This window comes from Hyla sarda, unplaced genomic scaffold (assembly GCF_029499605.1).
Source record: "Hyla sarda isolate aHylSar1 unplaced genomic scaffold, aHylSar1.hap1 scaffold_2836, whole genome shotgun sequence".
NCBI lineage: Eukaryota > Metazoa > Chordata > Amphibia > Anura > Hylidae > Hyla > Hyla sarda.
The window spans coordinates 23,708-29,707 of NW_026609541.1; the positions used below are offsets into that span (position 1 = coordinate 23,708).

General features: G+C 45.4%; 2 non-coding genes across 2 annotated transcripts; both read left to right on the top strand.

Moving 5' to 3' along the window:
* Positions 1-2,090: 2,090 nt before the first annotated feature.
* On the top strand, positions 2,091-2,281 carry LOC130326342 (U2 spliceosomal RNA). Its single transcript, XR_008870953.1, has one exon. It is a non-coding gene; the product is annotated as a U2 spliceosomal RNA (small nuclear RNA).
* A 2,091-nt stretch (positions 2,282-4,372) lies between these two features.
* LOC130326343 (U2 spliceosomal RNA) lies at positions 4,373-4,563 on the top strand. Its single transcript, XR_008870954.1, has one exon. It is a non-coding gene; the product is annotated as a U2 spliceosomal RNA (small nuclear RNA).
* The last annotated feature ends 1,437 nt before the right edge of the window (positions 4,564-6,000 follow it).

The window sequence follows — 6,000 nt, forward strand, 5'->3', positions numbered from 1 at the left end:
CCTTACAGGGTTAAAAAGAAAGATTCCTACTTTCATTGCTACCTGCTTGCTGGCTAGCCAGCTAGCCAGCCCTGTGGGCCTTGCTGCTGCTGCAGCCAAAAAACAAAAGGTGGTGCTGCTGCTGCTTCTGCTGCTTCTGCTTCTGCTTGTGTCTGGCCCCTGTTGGAGCGTCCAGGCACAGGACTTCTGCTGCTGCTGACTAAATGGCCTCCTTAATTGGATCATTTGAGTAGCCAGCACACCTGTGCAGGTAGGGCATGACATGATAGGCAGCTGCCTTGATAGCGGGTGGGTGCTGAATGTTCCTAATTGACAAAATAAGATTAATGCTTATGAAGAAATATAAAATCTCATCCCTTCCCCAATATCGCGCCACACCCCTACCCCTTAATTCCCTGGTTGAACGTGATGGACATATGTCTTTTTTCGACCGTACTAACTATGTAACTATGTAACATAACATGGGGGGGGGGGGTCTCCTGGCTGTTCACACAGGTGTGTCATTGCTGTACATTGACCATGCATTGCTTCTGTGGTATTGCAAAGGCAAAGACAAATGCTTCCAGCCATCCATTGCACTAATGGATTGGTCATCAGCTGGCTGTCTATGTCCCGCATCAATATAGACCAAAGTACAGAGGGTTAGGCTATGCTATTGTGCACCTACCTGATGCATCAGAAGGTGCGAGGCCCTTGCTAAATTCTGTGCACAGACTTTGAGATCTATACTTTAGACTGTATCTAAACCTGCTCCAACATGGACTGACATTCTGGCCTACTTTCAGCCGATGCGACTTGTCTGTCGCTGAACAGTCGCTTTTTATGTATTCAGCACCTATGTATAATGTTGTAAAAATGCTCTAGAAGCTAAAGTCGCAGAAATGTCACACATATTTGGCCTGCAACTTTCTGTGCGACAAATTCAGACAGGAAAAATCAGTATAAATCCTTAGAAAATTATCCCCCAGTGTCTCCATCTGCTGGCGGTATTGAATAAGCATTGCTGCACTGATGGGGTATGCATTAGACAAAAAAAAAAGAAGAAAAAGAAGAATAATACGCCCAGAAAAGAGGCGAAAAGGAGAAAAACGTAAAAAAACGTGAAAAAAAAGTAAGAGGAAGAGAAGGGAAAAAAAGGTGGAAATGGGTTTAAAAGTGATTTCGGCGGAGAAATATATATATATATATATATATATATATATATATATATATATATACGCGCACACACACACATATATATAAACGTATTCTCCGTTGAGATATTGCAGCCGCTGCTGTGTCCAGGCCCAGGAGCCTTAGCACTGTGCTGTGATGTCACTCAATACCACTGACATCACTAGGTGTAAACAACATCTCTCCTTTGCTGTGTATGTGACTATGGAGCTGTTTGGTGATGTCGTCTATTATGGCCTTCATAGAAGCAACAGGAGATTGTTGCATCCATCTAGAACCCTCAGAACTACAGTGCTATGATGTCACTCACTTCCACAGGCCTTGCAGAGTGTAAACAACAACAACCCAGCTTTGTTGTGTATGTAACCATAGGGATTTGTGATGTCACCTAGAACCTTCACAGCAGCGACAGCTTTATGAGGAGCATCAGCACTGCTCTGCCTGAGCAGAACCATCACCGCCATAGGTTGTCAAATAACCCGGATTTAACCCACACAGGTAAGTCCAATGGGGTGCAGGCATGTCCTCTATGCTTACAGCTTCCCGTGGGTGTTGGTTTGATACCGTTTGGGGACAGCCAAGGAGGCATCTGCAGGCAACAAAGGTAGGTGTGTGCTTGTGTGTGTGTTTCCTATGCAGATCCTAAGCCCAGTGTCACATGCAAGTAGGAGGAGTAAGAAGGGTTCCTGGCAAATCCGGGTTATGGATTGCATTTAAAAAGGCCCCGTGGGAGTGCAATGGGCCCCTGTCTTGCTGCTTAGCAATAATGGTATGGGTTTAGGTTCTGCTGTGTGTACTGGTGGTTGACTGCCCCCCAGCCCAGAGTGTGCATGGAAAATTGTCTGGCAGCCTCCCTGACAGCAAGCAGTGATAGTGCCCATGAAGGGGACCTTGTTGGGCCCGCCCCTTTCACGGTTATCGCTTCTCGGCCTTTTGGCTAAGATCAAGTGTAGTATCTGTTCTTATCAGTTTAATATCTGATACGTCCCCTATCTGGGGACCATATATTAAATGGATTTTTGAGAACGGGGGCCGATTTCGAAGCTTGCTTCCGTCGCCCTATGCATTGACCCGATATGGCAGTATCTTCGGGTACAGTGCACCACCCCCTTACAGGGTTAAAAAGAAAGATTCCTACTTTCATTGCTACCTGCTTGCTGGCTAGCCAGCTAGCCAGCCCTGTGGGCCTTGCTGCTGCTGCAGCCAAAAAACAAAAGGTGGTGCTGCTGCTGCTTCTGCTGCTTCTGCTTCTGCTTGTGTCTGGCCCCTGTTGGAGCGTCCAGGCACAGGACTTCTGCTGCTGCTGACTAAATGGCCTCCTTAATTGGATCATTTGAGTAGCCAGCACACCTGTGCAGGTAGGGCATGACATGATAGGCAGCTGCCTTGATAGCGGGTGGGTGCTGAATGTTCCTAATTGACAAAATAAGATTAATGCTTATGAAGAAATATAAAATCTCATCCCTTCCCCAATATCGCGCCACACCCCTACCCCTTAATTCCCTGGTTGAACGTGATGGACATATGTCTTTTTTCGACCGTACTAACTATGTAACTATGTAACATAACATGGGGGGGGGGGGTCTCCTGGCTGTTCACACAGGTGTGTCATTGCTGTACATTGACCATGCATTGCTTCTGTGGTATTGCAAAGGCAAAGACAAATGCTTCCAGCCATCCATTGCACTAATGGATTGGTCATCAGCTGGCTGTCTATGTCCCGCATCAATATAGACCAAAGTACAGAGGGTTAGGCTATGCTATTGTGCACCTACCTGATGCATCAGAAGGTGCGAGGCCCTTGCTAAATTCTGTGCACAGACTTTGAGATCTATACTTTAGACTGTATCTAAACCTGCTCCAACATGGACTGACATTCTGGCCTACTTTCAGCCGATGCGACTTGTCTGTCGCTGAACAGTCGCTTTTTATGTATTCAGCACCTATGTATAATGTTGTAAAAATGCTCTAGAAGCTAAAGTCGCAGAAATGTCACACATATTTGGCCTGCAACTTTCTGTGCGACAAATTCAGACAGGAAAAATCAGTATAAATCCTTAGAAAATTATCCCCCAGTGTCTCCATCTGCTGGCGGTATTGAATAAGCATTGCTGCACTGATGGGGTATGCATTAGACAAAAAAAAAGAAGAAAAAGAAGAATAATACGCCCAGAAAAGAGGCGAAAAGGAGAAAAACGTAAAAAAACGTGAAAAAAAAGTAAGAGGAAGAGAAGGGAAAAAAAGGTGGAAATGGGTTTAAAAGTGATTTCGGCGGAGAAATATATATATATATATATATATATATATATATATATATATATATATACGCGCACACACACACATATATATAAACGTATTCTCCGTTGAGATATTGCAGCCGCTGCTGTGTCCAGGCCCAGGAGCCTTAGCACTGTGCTGTGATGTCACTCAATACCACTGACATCACTAGGTGTAAACAACATCTCTCCTTTGCTGTGTATGTGACTATGGAGCTGTTTGGTGATGTCGTCTATTATGGCCTTCATAGAAGCAACAGGAGATTGTTGCATCCATCTAGAACCCTCAGAACTACAGTGCTATGATGTCACTCACTTCCACAGGCCTTGCAGAGTGTAAACAACAACAACCCAGCTTTGTTGTGTATGTAACCATAGGGATTTGTGATGTCACCTAGAACCTTCACAGCAGCGACAGCTTTATGAGGAGCATCAGCACTGCTCTGCCTGAGCAGAACCATCACCGCCATAGGTTGTCAAATAACCCGGATTTAACCCACACAGGTAAGTCCAATGGGGTGCAGGCATGTCCTCTATGCTTACAGCTTCCCGTGGGTGTTGGTTTGATACCGTTTGGGGACAGCCAAGGAGGCATCTGCAGGCAACAAAGGTAGGTGTGTGCTTGTGTGTGTGTTTCCTATGCAGATCCTAAGCCCAGTGTCACATGCAAGTAGGAGGAGTAAGAAGGGTTCCTGGCAAATCCGGGTTATGGATTGCATTTAAAAAGGCCCCGTGGGAGTGCAATGGGCCCCTGTCTTGCTGCTTAGCAATAATGGTATGGGTTTAGGTTCTGCTGTGTGTACTGGTGGTTGACTGCCCCCCAGCCCAGAGTGTGCATGGAAAATTGTCTGGCAGCCTCCCTGACAGCAAGCAGTGATAGTGCCCATGAAGGGGACCTTGTTGGGCCCGCCCCTTTCACGGTTATCGCTTCTCGGCCTTTTGGCTAAGATCAAGTGTAGTATCTGTTCTTATCAGTTTAATATCTGATACGTCCCCTATCTGGGGACCATATATTAAATGGATTTTTGAGAACGGGGGCCGATTTCGAAGCTTGCTTCCGTCGCCCTATGCATTGACCCGATATGGCAGTATCTTCGGGTACAGTGCACCACCCCCTTACAGGGTTTAAAAAGAAAGATTCCTACTTTCATTGCTACCTGCTTGCTGGCTAGCCAGCTAGCCAGCCCTGTGGGCCTTGCTGCTGCTGCAGCCAAAAAACAAAAGGTGGTGCTGCTGCTGCTTCTGCTGCTTCTGCTTCTGCTTGTGTCTGGCCCCTGTTGGAGCGTCCAGGCACAGGACTTCTGCTGCTGCTGACTAAATGGCCTCCTTAATTGGATCATTTGAGTAGCCAGCACACCTGTGCAGGTAGGGCATGACATGATAGGCAGCTGCCTTGATAGCGGGTGGGTGCTGAATGTTCCTAATTGACAAAATAAGATTAATGCTTATGAAGAAATATAAAATCTCATCCCTTCCCCAATATCGCGCCACACCCCTACCCCTTAATTCCCTGGTTGAACGTGATGGACATATGTCTTTTTTCGACCGTACTAACTATGTAACTATGTAACATAACATGGGGGGGGGGGGTCTCCTGGCTGTTCACACAGGTGTGTCATTGCTGTACATTGACCATGCATTGCTTCTGTGGTATTGCAAAGGCAAAGACAAATGCTTCCAGCCATCCATTGCACTAATGGATTGGTCATCAGCTGGCTGTCTATGTCCCGCATCAATATAGACCAAAGTACAGAGGGTTAGGCTATGCTATTGTGCACCTACCTGATGCATCAGAAGGTGCGAGGCCCTTGCTAAATTCTGTGCACAGACTTTGAGATCTATACTTTAGACTGTATCTAAACCTGCTCCAACATGGACTGACATTCTGGCCTACTTTCAGCCGATGCGACTTGTCTGTCGCTGAACAGTCGCTTTTTATGTATTCAGCACCTATGTATAATGTTGTAAAAATGCTCTAGAAGCTAAAGTCGCAGAAATGTCACACATATTTGGCCTGCAACTTTCTGTGCGACAAATTCAGACAGGAAAAATCAGTATAAATCCTTAGAAAATTATCCCCCAGTGTCTCCATCTGCTGGCGGTATTGAATAAGCATTGCTGCACTGATGGGGTATGCATTAGACAAAAAAAAAGAAGAAAAAGAAGAATAATACGCCCAGAAAAGAGGCGAAAAGGAGAAAAACGTAAAAAAACGTGAAAAAAAAGTAAGAGGAAGAGAAGGGAAAAAAAGGTGGAAATGGGTTTAAAAGTGATTTCGGCGGAGAAATATATATATATATATATATATATATATATATATATATATATACGCGCACACACACACATATATATAAACGTATTCTCCGTTGAGATATTGCAGCCGCTGCTGTGTCCAGGCCCAGGAGCCTTAGCACTGTGCTGTGATGTCACTCAATACCACTGACATCACTAGGTGTAAACAACATCTCTCCTTTGCTGTGTATGTGACTATGGAGCTGTTTGGTGATGTCGTCTATTATGGCCTTCATAGAAGCAACAGGAGATTGTTGCA